The following is a 17,991-nucleotide window of genomic DNA, read 5'->3' as shown; positions in this document are numbered from 1 at the left end:
CAGAAAGGGAGACCGGGAACCCTGTTCAGGTTCTGGAACACCAGGGCCAGTTCCTGGCCCTGAACAACCCTTGGCAAGGCAGCCCACTCTTGCTGTGGACCTCTAGGATTCCAGCCACAAGAGATCCTACACTCCCCATAAACATTCGAACTGGCATGGGGATATGCCCTACAAGCAGGCAGAGGCAGAACTCCAGCCTGCATAGAGCCCGGTTTTTGTTGTTGTTGTTTGTTTGTTTGTTTGTTTTGCGTTGGGGGCAGTTCCAGTGGAACATGGCCATGCGCACCCATCCCCCAAGGCTCCCTGTCCTCTTCCGAATAACTCTAACCCCACTGACTGCCGCGCAAAGAGAACAGCAGGGTCGACTTTCCCTTCGGAGTGGGACACTTCTGTTCCGCAGGACCTCCTGCCCTCCAGCCCCTCTCAAGTCCTCTGCCTGGCCGCTCTAGGAGCGTGTCAACGGTGCAGACTCCACTGCCCATCCTGGGTGCTTTGCAGGCCGACATGCCTGACTGAGTTCTTTCCCAGCCGCTTGGGAGAACTTCCGAGGCCCCGTCGCAGCCCGCGCGGGAACCTGGGGTGCAGAATGGCGGATGTGCTGGCTGAGGCCAAAGCCCTGGGCTGCGGCGTGCAGCGCCGCAGTGCAGGGCCCAGATTCATGGCCAGCGCTCCAGCGGGCAAAGAGTCCCGAGTCTCAGAAAACCGCGGGAGTGATATGCCCAGATTAGGGGCAGGCGCGGAAGGTCTGCCAGCCATGGGTGTCCGCCTGAGGGATCTGCCCAGCCCGGACAGCCTAGCAAAGGAAATGCGGGAATGACGATAGTGACTGGAGAGGACTCTCCGAAGGCTTGAGAGCGGAGCTGGTGGGGTCAGCTCCCCGCGCTGGGCCACACCACAGGACGTTGCTGCGAACTCGCTGAAACGTAAAAACCCGCAGCGCTGGCCGTTACTCTTATGCGCCATCTGCTGGATGATAGCCCAAATTACACCAAAAATATTCTGCCAGTATATTAAATATTGGTCTGTGAAACTCAGGGCAAGAATCCAGCCACAGAGATCTTGTACAGAGCCTTGGCCCTCTGACAGCACTCATAAATGAAGCAAATGACTATATTCAACTTACACCACAGTTAAAGGAAGAGAAAGAATTTTGCCAATTAAAAAGTAAGAGTGTCCCCTTACCTCCAAATGAGCACACTAGCTCCCCAGCAATGGCTCTTAACCAGAATGAAATGACAGACACAGAAATGAGAACCTAGATGGAAAGAAAGCTCACGGAGACTCAGGAGGCTGTTGAAACGCAATCCAAGGAATCCAGTAAAATGATCCAAGAGCTGAAAGATAAAAAAACTTTTATTTATTTATTTATTTATTTATTTTTGAGATGGAGTCTTGTTCTGTCACCTAGGCTGGAGTACAGTGGCACGATCTCAGCTCACTGCGACCTACACCTACCAGGTTAAAGCGATTCTCCTGCTTCAGCCTCCCAAGTAGCTAGGATTACAGGCGAACACAACCAGGCCTGGCTAATTGTTTGTATTTTTTGGTAGAGACAGGGTTTTGCCATGTTGGCCAGGCTGGTCTTGAACTCCTGACCTCAAGCGATCCACCTGCCTTGGCCTTCCAAAGTGCTGCGATTACAGGCGTGAACCACCACACCCAGCCTGAAAAAAATAATTTTAAGAACGAACCATACTGAACTTCTGGAATTGACACATTTACTACAAGAATTTCATAATACATTTGGAAGCATTAATAGCAGAATAAACCAAGCTGTGAAGAAATTCAAAGACTGGTTCTTTGAATCAACTCAGTCAGACAAAAATAAAGAAGAAATAATTTTTTAAAAATGGACAAAAGCCCAGAGAAATATGGAATTATATAAAGAGACCAAACCTATAACTCATTGGTATTCCTGAGAGAGGAGAGAGAGTAAGCTATTTGGAAAATATATTTGAGGATACGATCCATGACAATCTCTCCACTCCCACTAGAGATGTTAACACACAAATTTAAGAAATATAAGGCCTGGCGTGGTGTCTCACGCCTGAATCCCAGCATTTGGGAGGCCAAGGTGGGTAGATCACTTGAGGTCAGGAGCTCAAGACCAGCCTGGCCAACATGGCAAACGCATCTGTACTAAAAATACAAAAATTAGCTGGGCGTGGTGGTGCATGCCTGTAATCCCAGCTACTTGGGAGGCTGAGGCAGGAGAATCTCTTGAACCTGGGAGGCAGAGGTTGCAGTGAGCCAAGATCGTGCCATTGCCCTCCAGCCTGGGCAACAAGAGTGAAACTCCATCTCAAAAAAAAAAAAAAGAAGTACAGATAACCCCCATGAGATACTAGACACAACAAGCATTCCCAAGGCACATAGTTATCAGATTCATCAAGGTCAATGCAAAAGAAAAAATGTAAAGGCATCTAGAGAGAAGGGTCAGGTCGCTTACAAAATGAGGACCATCAGGCTAGTAGCAGACCTCTAAGCAAAAGCCTTATGAGTCAGAAGAGATTGGGGCCTATTTTCAGTGTTCTTAAAGAGAAGGAATTCCAACTAAAAAATTTATGTCCTGATAAACTAAGCTTGACTGATGAAGGGGAAATAAATTTCTCAGACAAGCAAATGCTTAAGGGAATTTGTTACCACTAGACTAGCCTTACAAGACGTCTTTATAGGAGTGCTGTAAAGATGGAAATGAAAGAATGATACCTGCTATCACAAAAATGCATTTAACCACATAGCCCACCAACAATATAAAGCAACTATGCAATACAAACTACAAAGTCACCAGCTAAGAACATGATGACAGGATCAATGTCACATATCAATACTAACTCTAGGCCAGGCACAGTGGCTCATGCCTGCAATCGCAGCACTTTGGGAGGTCGAGGTGGGCGGATCACTTCAGGTCAGGAGTTCACAACCAGCCTGGCCAACATGGTGAAACCCCATCTCTACTAAAAAATACAAAAATTAGCTGAGCATGGTGGCATCTGCCTGCAGTCCCAGCTTCTCAGGAGGCTGAGGCAGGAGAATCACTTGAACCCAGGAGGCAGAGGTTGCAGTGAGCCAAGATTGTGCCACTGCACTCCAGCCTGGGTGACAGAACAAGATTCTGTCTCAAAAAAAAAAAAAAATTATTCTGGTGTGGTGGTGCATGCCTGTAATCCCAGCTACTCGGAGGCTGAGGCATTACAATCTCTTGAACCCAGGAGGTGGAGGTCACAGTGAGCTGAGATCGTGCCACTGCACTCCGGCCTGGGTGACACAGTGAGACTCTGTCTCAAAAAAATGAAATAAAATAAAAAATAAAAATACAATCAAAGAGGAACTGAATGAAATTGAGTTGCAAAACACCATATGAAAGATCAATGAAACCAAGAGCTGGTTCTTTGAAAGAATAATCATGATTGATAGGCCATAAGGTAGGTTAATTAAAAAAAAAATAAGCATAATCAGAAATTACAAAGATGACATTACAACAAATTCCTCAGAAATACAAAGGATCCTAAGAGACCATTATGAAAATCTCTATGCAAATTAAAAATCTAGAGGAAATGGATAAATTCCTGGAAACATATAACTTCCCAAGATTGAACCAGGAAGAAAGCAAAAACCTGAACAGACCAATAACAAATTCCAAAATTGAAACAATAATAAGAAATCTACCAACCAACAAAAGTCCTGAACCAGATGGCTTCAGAGCTGAATTATAGCAGATGGACAAAGAAGAAGTAGTACAAATTCTACTGAAATTATTACAAAAAATTGAGGAGAGGGCTCCTCCCTAACTCATTCTATGAAGCCAGTATCATTCGGAGAGAACAAAAAAGAAAACTTGAGGCCAACATCCTCAATAAACATAGGTGCAAAAATCCTCAGCAAAATACCAGCAAACCAAATCCAGTAGATCAAAAAGTTAATTCACCACAATCAGTTGGGTGCAGTGGCTCATGCCTGTAATTCCAGCACTTTGGGAGTCTGAAACCGGAGTACTGCTTGAGCTCAGGAGCTCGAGACCAGCCTGGGCAACATAGCGAGGCCTGTCTCTAAAAAGAATAAAAATTAATAATAAAAAAAAGTTAATTAACCACAATGAAGTAGGCTATATCTATGATTCAAGGTTGGTTTGACATATGCAAATCAATATATGTGACTCACCACATAAACAGAATTTAAAATAAAAACTATATGATCCCATCTCAACAGACATGGAAAAAACTTTCAATAAAATCCAACCTCTTCTTATGGTTAAAAAAAAAAAAAACCTCAACAAACTAGGCATTAAACAAAGATAACCTCAAAATAATAAGAGTCGTCGAAGACAAACCCACAGACAACATTATATTGAATGGGCAAAAGGTGGAAAAATTTCCCTTGAGAACTGGAACAAGATAAGGATGTCCACTTTCACCACTCCTATTCAACATAGTACCAAAAATCCTAGCCAGAGCAATCAGGCAAGAGAAAGACTTAAAAGGTATCCAAATAGGAAAAGAAGTCAGACTATCTCCCTTCACTGACAACATGATTCTATACCTAGAAAACTCTAAAGACTTCGCCAGTATGCTCCTAAAACTGATAAATGATGTTAACGAAATTTCAGGATACAAAATCAATGTACACAACTTAGTAGCATTTCCAAACACCAGTAACATTCTAGCTGACAGCCAAGTTAAGAGCATAATCCCACTTATAATAACCACAAATAAAATGATTATTGGGAGTACCACTAAACAAGGAGGTGAAAGATCTCTGCAAGGAGAACTACAAAACACTGCTGAAAGAAATCAGAGCCAATACAAATAAATGGAGAAACATGTCATGCCCATGGATTGGAAGAATCAATATTGTTAAAATGGCATACTGCCCAAAGCAATGTACAGATTCAATGCTATTACCATCAAATTACAAGTATCATTTTTCACAGAATTAGAAAAAACAATCCTGAGATTCATACAGAACCAAAAAAGAGCCTGAATAGTCAAAACAATCCAAAGCAAAAAGAGCAAAACTGGAGGCATCATGTTACCCAACTTCAAACTATACTATAAGGCTACAATAACCCAAAGAGCATGATAGTAGTACAAAAACAGACACATAGACTGAGGGAACAGAATAGAGAACCCAGAAATAAAGTTGCACACCTACAATTATCTGGTCTTTGACAAAGTTGACAAAAATGACCAATAGGAAAGGACTCCCTGTTCAGTAAAAGTGCTGGAATATACTGGCTAGCCATATGCAGAAGATTGAAACTGGTGAAACCCTACCTTTCATCACACATAAAAACTGATTCAAGATGGATTAAAGACTTAAGATCTCAAACTATAAAATTCTAGAAATAAATCGAGGAAATACCCTACTCAACATCAGCTAAGGCAGTTAATTTATGGCTAAATCTTTAAAAGCAATTGCAACAAAAACAATAATCAACAATAGGACTAATTAAACTAAAGAGGTTTGCATAGCAAAAGAAACTATCAACAGAGAAATTAGACAATCTACAGAATACGAGAAAATGTTAGTAAAGTATGCATCTGACAAAGGTGTAATAATCCAGAATCTATAAGAAATTTAGGCCAGGTGTGGTGGCTCACACCTGTAATCCCAGCAATTTGGGAGGCCAAGGTGGGTGGATCACCTGAGGTCAGAAGTTCGAGACCAACCTGGCCAACATGGTGAAACCCCATCTCTACTAAAAATACAAAAGTTAGCCAGGTGTGGTAGCACGCGCCTGTAGTCCCAGCTACTCAGGAGGCTGAGGCAGGAGAATCACTTGAACCTGGGTAGAGACTGCAGTGAGCCGAGATTGCACCATTGCACTCCAGCCTGGGCAACAAAAGCGAAACCCTGTCTCAAAAAAAAAAAAAGAAGAAGAAGAAGCAGCTTAAACAAATCAGCAAGCAATAAACAAATAACCCCATTAAAAAGAGGCAAAGGACATGAACAGACACTTCACAAAAGAGGACATGCAAGTGGCCTACAAACATATGAAAAAATGATCATCATCACTAATCATTAGAGAAATGCAAATTAAAACCACAATGAGACACCATCTCTCACCAGTCAGAATGGCTATTATTAAATAGTCATAAAACAACAGATGGTGGCAAGGCTGCAGAGAAAAGAGAATGCTTATACCCTGTTGGTGGGAATGTAAATTAGTTCAGCCACTATAAAAAGCAGTTTAGAGATTTCTGAAAGAACTTAAAACAGAACTATGATTCAATCTGAAAATCTCATTTCTGGATATATATCTGAAGGAAAATAAATCACTCTACCAAAAAGCACGTGCACTCGTATGCTCATCACAGCACTATTCACAATAGCAAAGACATGGAATCAACCTAGGTGTCCATTGACAGTGGATTGTATAAGGAAAATGTGGTACATATACACCATGGAATACTACACAGCCATAAAAAAGAATGAAATCATGTTGTTTGCAACAACATGGAGGCAGCTGGTGGCCATTATCCTAAGTGAATTAACATAGGAACAGTGAACCAAATACTGCATGTACTCACTTACAAGTGGGAGCTAAGCATTGAGTACGCATGGACATAATAATGAGAACAATAGATACTGGGAACTACTAGAAGGGGGAGGGAGGGAGGAAGGGAAATGTCAGCTGAAAAACTACCTATTGGGTACCATGCTCACTTCCTAGGTGACAGAATGATCTGCACTACAAACCTCAGCATCATGAAATTAACCCATGTAACAAACCTGCACATGTACCCACTGAATCTAGAATAAAAGTTGAAATTGCTGTCTAAAAAAGCTCTTTGTTTCATTGACTTTGTCTATATATTTTTCCTATTTCATTAATTTCTACTTTGATTGCTATTGTTTCTTTTTTCTACTTAGTTGGGTTTTAATTTCTCCTTTTTCTTGTTTCTTAATATGGAAGCTGAGTTCATTAATTTGAGGCATTTCTTCTTTTTTGTATAGTCATGCAGTGCTTTAAACTTTCCTTTAAATATTGCTTTAGTGGTATACAACAAATTCTGATATGGTGATTTTTCACATTTATTCAGTTCAAAACACTTTCTAATTTCCCTTCCAATTTCCTCTTTGATTCATTGATTATTTAGAATGTGTTAATTTCCAAATACTTGGGAATTTTCCAGAAATCATTATACTATTAGTTTCCATGTGAGAAGAAACATTTTTAATGACTTAAACCCTTAAATTTATTGAGACATTTTATGGCCAAAAATATGATCTATCTTGGCAAATTTTCCATGTACACTTAAGAAGAATATGTAATCTGTTGTCGTTGGATGGAATGTTGTTAAAATGTACATCAAATAAATGCGGACAATAATTTCATTCAAGTCTTTATTTATTTATTTATTTTTGAGAAGGTGTCTCGGTCTTTGTCAGCCAGGCTGGAGTGCAGTGGCGCGGGTGCAACCTCCGCCTCCCGGGTTCAAGCGATTCTCCTGTCTCAGCCTCCTGTGAAGCTGGGAGTACAGTCATGTGCCACCATGCCCGACTATATATATATATAGTTTTTTGAGACAGAGTTTCGCTTTTGTCCCCCAGGCTGGAGTGCAGTGGCGCGATCTTGGCTCACTGCAACCACCGCCTCCCGGGTTCAAGCGATTCTCCTGTCTCAGCCTCCTGCGAAGCTGGGATTACAGTCATGTGCCACCATGCCCGGCTATATATATATATATATATATATAGTTTTTTGAGACAGAGTTTCGCTTTTGTCCCCCAGGCTGGAGTGCAGTGGCGCGATCTTGGCTCACTGCAACCTCCGCCTCCTGGGTTCAAGAGATTCTCCTGCCTCAGCCTCCCGAGTAGCTGGGATTACAGGCATACACCACCACACCCCTCTAATTTTTGTATTCTTAGTTTCGTCAAGTTGGCCAGACTGGTCTTGAACTCCAGACCTCAGGTGATCCACCTGACTCGCCTCGCAAAGTGCTGGGATTACAGGCATGAGTCACCATCCCCGGTCTGGTTGAAGTCTGTTATATCCTTGCTGATATTTTTTGTCTATTATCATAGCAATTATTGAAAAAGGAGTATCTAACCTTTGATAATAATTATGATTTTGTCTACTCCTGTAGTTCTATCAGGTTTTCTTTGTATATTTTAAAGCTCTGATAATCAAGGCATAAATATTATGGATTTTCATTCTCTCTTGATGAAATGACCTCTAATCAAGTAAACTTTTTTATTCCTGTTAGTAATGTTTGTTCTGAAATCTATTAGTCTGAAATTAGTACAGCCACTCCTGCTTTTCTTTGATTAATATTGGCATGATATATCTTTTTTTATCCTTTTACTTTTAACCTATTTTTTTGTCTTTAAACAGAGTATATTCCTTTTAGCTGACATACATTTGGGCTTGCTATTTTACATCATTTAACAATTTCTTTTGGGTGTTTAAAACATTTACATTTAATGCAATTCTGATTAATTATACTTAAGTCTGTCATCTTGATATTTGTTTTCAATTTGTCTCCTTTGATCTATTTCCTGTTTTTTTTTCCTCCGTTTTTTTTTTTTTTTTTTTAGACGGAGTCTCGCTCTGTCGCCCAGGCTGGAGTGCAGTGGCCGATCTCCACTCACTGCAAGTTCCGCCTCCCAGGTTAATGCCATTCTCCTGCCTCAGCCTCCCAAGTAGCTGGGACTACAGGCACCTGCCACCATGCCTAATTTTTTGTATTTTTTAGTAGAGACAGGGTTTCACCGTGTTAGCCAGGATGGTCTCGATCTCTTGACCTTGTGATCTGCCTGCCTCGGCCTCCCAAAGTGCTGGGATTACAGGTGTGAGCCACCGTGCCCGGCCTCCTGAAGAATTTTTTTAATGTTTTCTCTACTGAAATTCTGTTCGTGATTAATTTTGATTTAAGATGTCTGAAAACATTATTTCATCTGTACTTTTAAATGATATTTTCACTAGGTATAGAATGCTAGGCTGACAGATTTTTTTGTATACTTCAAAAATGTTACTCCACAGTCTTCTTACTTGTATTACTTTTTATGACAAATATTCTGTCATTCTTTGTTTCTCTGTACATAATTATCTATGCTTTTGTTAGATATTTTATTTTCGTTTTGTCACAGGTTTTATGCATTTTTTATTATGATGTGCCTTGGTGAAGTTTTTTTGTTTGTTTCTTGTATTCAGAGTTCTTTAGCTTTTGGATCTATTGTTTTACATTTTTCATTAGCTTTGAAAATGTTAAGTATTATTTTTTCAAATATTTTTTCTGCTCCAACCTCTACCCCACTCCCACACACTGTTAAGGGATTTAATACACATGTATTAGGCGCTAGAAATTATCTCCCAGCAACCTAATGCTCTGCTCTGCCCTTTCCCTCCCCTCCCCTCCCCTCTCTTACTTTCCGCTTCTCTTCCCCCTGCCTTCTTTCCTTTCTATTACTTTCTGTTCTTTCTCCTTCTCTTTTCCTTCTTTTTTTCTTTGAGACAGAGTCTCACTGTGTCGCCCAGGCTGGAGTGCAGCGGCACGATCTCGGCTTACTGCAAGCTCCACCTCCCAGGTTCATGCCATTCTCCTGCCTCAGCCTCCCAAGTACTACAGGTGCCTGCCACCACGCCTGGCTAATTTTTTGTATTTATTAGTAGAGATGGGATTTCACCTAGATAGCCAGGATGGTCTCGATCTCCTGACTTCGTGATCCACCCGCCTCGGCCTCCCAAAGTGCTGGGATTACAGGCGTGAGCCACCGTGCCTGGCCTCTTTTCCTTCTTTCTTGCTTGCCTTCCTTCTTTTATTTTACTTTTCTTTCTTCTTCCCTTTCTTTCTTTTCCTTTTAAAATTATATTCTCTCGGGGCTTCATTTTTAATAGTGACTCTTGTTATATCTCCAGGTTCACTAATCTTTCCTTCTGGGTGTCCAATCTGCCATTAATACCTTACAGTGTATTTTTAATTTTATCTTTTGTCATTTACATTTCTAAAAGTGTACTTTGTTGTTTTTTTTTTTGTCTTCTACATCTCTATATAACTTTTAAAATATATAAATATGTTTTGAACACATTAATTATCTTAATGTCTACATCTTCTAATTCTAACCTCTGAGTTGGTTTTGATTATTATTCTCCCCATTATGGGTCATATTTTTGTAACTCTTTGCATGCCTGCTGATCTTTGATTGAAAGCCAGACATTGTTCATTTTGCCTTGGTCGATACTAGATAGGTTTGTGCTCCTATGAGTTTCATTATGAGATATGTTTAAGTTTCATAGAAACAGTGTGACGTTTCTGTTATTGTTTTTATGATAGGCAATATTAAAGAATTTCTCATTCTGGGGCTTAATTATTTCCCACTATGAAGGCAAGAGTTTCTGAATAGCCTACTGAAAGCCTCACTGAACTATGATCTTTTCCAGCCTCGATGTTGGGAAAGGGCACTGTTCCTTGCTGTGTGTGAGCACTGGGAAGTGTTTCATCTAATCAGTTTGGATGTTTCTTTCCTTGGACCCTCTGGTAGCTCCTCACACTTGTGCTTTGATCTGAACTCTGCTGAGTCCTCAAGCAAGATCCTCTGTAGATCTCTGAGTTCTTTCTTGATGCGCCTACTCTTCTCTTGTACTCTCCTCTGAACTCTGTTTGCCTTTTTCTTCTCTGGCTTTCAGCTTTATATATCTTTAATCCATGGAGTTTACCAGCCTCATCCTCAGTTCCCCTTCCCTGTGTGTGGCCTGGAAACATTCTAAACTTGGTAAGCTAGGGCGATTATAGAGCTCACCTTGCTTGCTTTCCATCTCTCAGGAATCACTGTCCTTGATTACCTGATAGCCAGTGTTTTAAAAACTATTGCTTTATATATGTATATCCTTTTGTTTGTTTTAATTTGGAAGGTGAATTGAGTCCTTGTTACTCTATTGCGGCTATAAGAAAAAGTTCAAGATAACTATTTTGTAATTAGGTATTTAAGCTTCTCTTTCTGTTAGAGCTACTGATATCATTGAACAAAGATAAGTTGAACTGAGAGTATCCCTGGGGAAAAAAACTGTACTTCAATACTGAAAGATGGATTCTTGACTTTGTGTCTGGTAGCTTCTATTTCAAAGCTGATGACAGAGCTATCTTCTTTAGCCAAGCTCACAGTGCCTGTGAGTCATTGTCCATTTGCCCTTACTATTTCTGTCTTCAATCTTTATAGACACTGGTGCATTATTTTCTTAAACCTTAGATTCAGAGGCAATTGCCATGATCTGATCTATCCTGGGGATAATTCTATTAGTTCATATACTGCTTTTTGATCCCAACTATATCATTTAAATCAGGGCTACAACTTCAGCTCTTGGCCTGAAGGCTGTTATGTGCATGCTGTGATCTAAGACAAATTTTTACATTTTAAAAGGGTTATTAAAAATATATGCAGCAAAGACTGAAAGTGGACTGCAAAATCTAAAATAGTTACCCTCTCTCCCTTTTCAGAAGATATTTACTGACTCCTGATGTAAATAAACTATTGTTCATGCATGCATTTCTTTAATGAGAAATAAATATGATAGTTAAGCACAAGGGCTCTGAAGTTGAACTGAGTTCAAATCCCAGTTAATTACTGAACATTTCTGTTGTCTAAGGCAAGTTATGTACCTTCTTAATGCCTTGAAGTTCTCAAGTGAAAGAGGAATACCACTAATAGCTACCTCAGAGATATTTGAGGATTTAATGGAATGATGTTTATAAAGTCCTTCGCAATGTGCCTAGAATTTGGTAAGAGTTCAAGAAATGTTAGCTACTCATATATTTGTTTATTTTTTTAATCTTCTTAAAGCCCTATAAATATTTCTAGTTTTGATTGTCGATTCTTAAGTTCTTAGAACATATTGGTCAAATAATCTGAAGGACCTGTTAATTAGGTTTAATTGCACTGGTAAACATTGCTTTGGATTCTTTGTTGTTGTTGTTGTTGTTAAAATAGCATGCTGTGGAACATATCCTGACTTGGCCCATCTTTTACTAACCATAAAAAGTAACGTCCAGCATTTCTGCGGTTTTTTTTTAATTGTGGAGATTTTTCTGAGGTTTATTGGGGCTCTGAAAGAAAACTTGAGTTGGTATGGGAACAGATGGTATATAAGTGAATGTAATTTCAAATATCCAATTACCTTAGAGTATTTCATACAGTAAACTTTGGGCTGTGCTGGCTTAGCAGAATGTGTACACTTTCCTGAATTTATTGTTTAAGGTTTTTTTGTTTGTTTTGTTTTTGTTTTTTTGCTTGTTTATTTATTTATTTTTTTGAGACAGAGTCTCACGCAGCCATCCAGGCTGGAGCGCAGTGGCATGATCTTGGTTCAATGCAACCACTATCTCCTGGGTTCAAGTGATTCTCCCGTCTCAGCCTCCCGAGTAGCTGGGATTACAAGCACCCGCCATCATGCATGGCTAATTTTTGTATTTTGGTAGAGACAGGGTTTCACCATGTTGACCAGGCTGGTCTTGAACTCCTGACCTCAGGTGATCCATCCGCCTTGGCCTCCCAAAGTGCTAGGATTACAGGTGTGAGTCACTGCGCCAGGCCTGTTCAAGTTTTTAAAACGTAACAAGTAAAATGAGCAAATTTAAGGCATTCCATCTTTATATTAATATCTTCAAATGTACTTCCTTTGCATCTGTGTTTATCTCCCAGATCCTCTTAATCTCCACTTTTCCATGATCCCCCTCATCCCATGATGGATAACACCTGTAAAAATGTGCCACAACCCATAAAACTAATGGAGTACTCGTTTCCTGGAAGTAAATTAAAAATATCTGGATATATTTTTAATATTATTCTTTACATATGCATACATTTTAATTGTTATTCATATATATATATAAAAGAATTGAGGAGTTCTAAGCATTGACAGAGTTGGGAAGCACAGAATTAAGTAGGAGTATCATCCATCTGACTTGTATGTGGACCATAAGGAAATCTGAGGGCTTTGATAATTATTAAACTGACCTTCGGTGACAACACAGTTAAATTTAATGGTCCATGTTATATTCCAAAAACAGTCAAATGTCTCAGATCTTCCCTAGTTCTTTTACTCCTTTAACAGCACAGCTGATAGATAATTTGTATCTCAACTCTCAGATAACATACAATCCAATAGCAATATTATAAATAATTCAAATTCAGTAAAGCATCCTATAATACTGATAGCAGAAATCTATCTCAGTATATTCATAAATATCAAATTGTCTGCCTTCGGTAAGCTTACACAACATTGTCTTATTTATTTACAATAAATACCAAACCTTTTACAAATTAAAATAATTACTTATGCCTGTCTTATTACTTTGTTATATTTTGAAAATGCTACAGGATATCTACTACGTAATTTTTTTTTTTTTTTTTTGAGACAAGGTCTTGCTCTGTTGCCCAGGCTGGAATGCAGTGGCACTATCTTGGTTCACTGAAACCTCCACCTCCTGGGTTCCAGCTATTCTTGTGCCTCAGCTTCCCGAGTAGCTGGGACTACAGGCATGTACCACCATGTCAGCTAATTTCTGTATTTTTAGTAGAGATGGGGTTTCACCATGTTGGCCAGGCTGGTCTCGAACTCCTGGCCTCAAGCAATCAACTCACATGGGCCACCCAAAGTGCTGGGATTACAGGTGTTAGGCACTGCACCTGACCAGCTGTGTAATTTTTAAAAGGCTGAATATATACTTCAGTAAGTTAGATAAAAAATAACAACTTCAGATATTTTGATTTCCCCTTTACTCTTATTTTTACAAAGATATATGGATTAGAATTGTTTTTTTCTCATTTTTGGTTTACTCATTAATTAATTCATTTATTTATCAACGCTCTAGTGAATACCTTCTTTCTTTAGTGCTAACAGGGTTGACAGTAATGAATATACTTAGAACCTGTTCTCGTGGTGCCTACAGTGTGGTATGGAGGAAGAAAATAAACAAATTAAAAATAGATAGCTATATGATCTTATTCATCCATTTAATGTAGTCAATGCATCACTCTAGGCACTGGGAGTTGGTACTGAGCAAGATATGTTCCCTTCTTTCTGGGAACTGATGGTGGCAGAAATTTAAAATTAAAAATAAATGTACATGGTAATTATTGAACTCTAACAGGTGATCTTAATAGAAGCTAACTCCTAATGATGATAATTCCTTAGGAATGAAGAACCATAGATGCCTTTTAGCAGAATGAAAGTGCCATTTTTATTATGAGACAGGTCTAGCCTGCAGAAATTTTTCAGTTTTACTTGCAAATGAGTAAAATAGATTAACTTCCTCTAACTTACCTTGAAATTCCTAAAACGAAGCAGCAGATGGCACCGTCACCTCATTCATGCCTGCTGATTTTACCACATCATTTTGGTTAACTCATGCTGGCTTAGCTGAGCTCAAACACCACAGGGAATCTATTTTTATCAGTTTTTCTGTACTTACCTTATTTGCCATACAAGGATCCCAACAGAGATTTAAGACCCATTATCATTTTACTGGTGAAGAAGCAAGCATAGAAAATTAAACAATACATCTAAAGTCACACAGTCCATCAGTGACAGAGTCAGAAGCAGCAATGCCACATGCTGCATTTACTGGATAGAACGTAGACTCTGAAATTCGAAGCTCTACAAGTAACTTGAAGTTTTTTCCTTCGTATGTAATTTAATTCACCTATATTGAGCTGTTTCTTTTTTTTAATTATTTATTTATTTTGTTTTGAGGTGAGGTCTCACACTGTTGCCCAGGCTGGAGTGCAGTGGTGCAATCTCTGCCTCCCGTGTTCAAGCAATTCTCTCACCTCAGCCTCCCGAGTAGCTGGGATTACAGGGGCGTGCCACCATTCCTGGCTAATTTTTGTATTTTCAGTAGAGATGGGGTTTTACCATGTTGGCCAGGCTGGTCTCAAACTCCTGACCTCAGGTTATCCACCCATCTAGACCTCCCAAAGTGCTTAGATTATAGGTGTGAGCCACTGCGTCCACCTTTTTTTTTGTTTGTTTGCTTTTTTAGACAGTCTTACTCTGTTGCCCAGGCTGGAGTGTAGTGTCAGGATCTCAGCTCACTGCAGCCTCCTCTGCCTCCCGGATTCAAAGGATTCATGCTTCAACCTCCCGAGCAGCTGGGATTACAGGCCTGTACCACCATGCCCTGCTAATTTTTGTGTTTCTAGTAGAGATGGGGTTTTGCCACGTTGGCCAGGCTGGTCTTGAACTCTTGGCCTCAAGTGATCTGCCCGCCTCGGCCTCCCAAAGTGCTGGGATTACAGATGTGAGCCACTGTGCCCGGCCTGTTATCCCTCTTTTAAAAAGTGAATGGAATTTGTCAGGTGAATAGCTTCCAAATATTTTCATTGCTCAATTGCTTTTTTTCTAAATGAAATTGTATATAAAATTTCCACCTATCAAAAAAGCAACATCAGAGATGCTCTGGTTGAATCAATACTGGGACAGTCCAGAGACCTTCCTGTTTGGCCTGTCCTGCATCACATTCTGCTGTATTTTTCTACTAAAGATGATGCTGAGTTATAGGATACAGACCTGAAACATGGATGTCCAATAAAGTAACAAAAGTGAATGCAATGGAACACAGAGCCGCTATGGGTAAAATAAAGAGGGATGACCCACAGGTAACCTAAAGCAAACAAATAAACATACACAGCTGAATTTTGCTTCCTATGCCATTTTTTTTTTGACTCCCACATTTGGAGATGCTTTTTTTTCTCTTCCAAGGTTTCTACATTTGTACCCACAACAGGAATGGTCTATTTCGAGGGTAGATTTTACCTCCATGCCATTGCTCAAGAGTCTCCTGAAACTATCTCCTGCAGTCAAGACGAAAATGGCCAATTCAGCACTACTTAAAAGGCCAGCCTGAGGAAGCCCAATGCTGCTAGGAGAATTTACTTTTTGTTCCAGTTAAAACTTGTTAACAGGCCAGGCGCAGTGGCTCATGCCTGTAATCCCAGCACCTTGGGAGGCCGAGGTGGGCGGATCACAAGGTCAGGAGAGCGAGACCATCCTGGTTAACACGATGAAACCCTGTCTCTACTAAAAATACAAAAAATTAGCCAGCCGTGGTGGCGGGCGCCTGTAGTCCCAGCTACTCGGGAGGCTGAGGCAGGAGAATGGCGTGAACCCAGGTGGCAGAGCTTGCAGTCAGCCGAAATCACGCCACTGCACTCCAGCGTGGGTGACAGAGCGAGACTCTGTCTCAAAACAACAACAACAACAAAAAACTTGGTAACAGATAGGCTCCTGAATTCCTTTTAGAGCAGTTACTTTAGAAATCTTACAGTTAGGCCAGGTGCAGTGGCTCATGCCTGTAATCCCAGCACTTTGGGAGGCCGAGGCACGCGGATCACCAGAGGTCGGGAGTTCAAGACCAGCCTGACCAACATGGAGAAATGCTGTCTCTACTAAAAATACAAAATTAGCCTGGCGTGGTGGCGCATGCCTGTAATCCCAGCTTACTCAGGAGGCTGAGGCAGGAGAATCGCTTGAAACCGGGAGGCGGAGGTTGTGGTGAGCCGAGATCGTGCCATTTGCACACCAGCCTGGGCAACGACAGCGAAATTTCATCTAAAAAAAAAAAAAAAGAAAGAAAAGAAAAAGAAATCTTACAGTTAAATTCTTTCTCTGCCCTTTGAGAAGCAAATCTACCACACAGAACTGTTTCTTCAAGGACTTGGGAGCTGTTTCTTTGAAATGCAAACATTCAGGAAGATAAATCTTGCTCTTTCTTTCAGATGCAGCATAAGGACCAACTTAGCTGGGTGCTTCACTTCAACTATCACCATGTCCTTCTGTCATATAGATAGGCAAAGTTTCTCTGTCCTCTGGATAAGGGCCAATTAACAAATCCAGAGGGTCTAGTCACATTAACTTTCCTTAACACCACTCAGTATCTTTTCCTTAGCAAACTCCACTTTAAAATGTCATCAGCTTTACTTTTGGGGAAGTTGAGTTAAGTTAATGCTGCACTGGTTCCTGTTGCAATGGTATTACTGAATAAAACCTGTCCTCACCACATTAACTAGTATCCAGATTTGTTGATCTTTGACAACACTCAGATGTCTCCTGCACTCTACTGGCTTCAAGGTCGGATAAATGAGTTGAACACCTCTTCAGTTTCCAGCAATGTTAGGTGTTTTCTATATTTCTTTGATTTGATCATTACTATGGAAACTAGAAGAGAGGGAAAAAAATCAAACATCTAACATAATATTTCAGTCCCAACACCTTCCATAAGCTGTTCCTTGCAATATAAGTGTACGGAATGATGAAAGAGGCAGTGTAGCGTAACAGAAAAGTTTTGCAGCAAGAGTCAGCTTTGATTTGATTTTGATTTTGATTTGATTTGATTTGATTCCTTGCTCTAAATTTTAAAAATTAGCTTCTTAAACCTGAGAAAGAGACTAAATTTTCTCTGTCTCATTTTTTCATTTGAAAATAGAAATAATAATGCCTACTATATAGACTTGGAAAAGTGAGATTGAACAAGAAAACATGTACAACATGTGGTACTTAGCTCATAGTAATTGTTCAATAAATGTTATTTTGTCTTAATATCTGATAATTCCCAAAGAGATTTGTTTTCTCTGTCTGTTGCTACAACAATGCACCTCCTCATGCCATCCCTCATTTACCTATCTATATATTTCCTTTATTAAGCAATGAGTTTCTTCATAGGTATCATTTTTTCTTGTATTTTAAGCTCCTACCAATTGAAAAGGTGGGCATCCAGTACCTGTTTATGAAATTTTAAAAATACATGAATAAATACATGAACAAAGTTATGGTAAACTTGGAGCACCAAAACTGTAATAGTTTACATCGGTTAAATTAATTAATGTCAGATTTAGTTGTGAGAGTAATGAAGGCAGCATAAGACATTATGCATTTTTCTTACATTTGGTCTGAAACAAAGACTCATCTGCTATGCTGCCTTTTAGTTTTCCTGAGTCAGCAGTCTCAGAAACAGGATCTAAAGGTACAAATGGAAAATTACCACAGCATAGTTTCAT

The sequence above is a fragment of the Pan troglodytes genome, chromosome 10, assembly GCF_028858775.2.
Source record: "Pan troglodytes isolate AG18354 chromosome 10, NHGRI_mPanTro3-v2.0_pri, whole genome shotgun sequence".
In the NCBI taxonomy this organism is placed as follows: Eukaryota; Metazoa; Chordata; class Mammalia; order Primates; family Hominidae; genus Pan; species Pan troglodytes.
Note: the sequence above shows the minus strand (reverse complement) of the source record.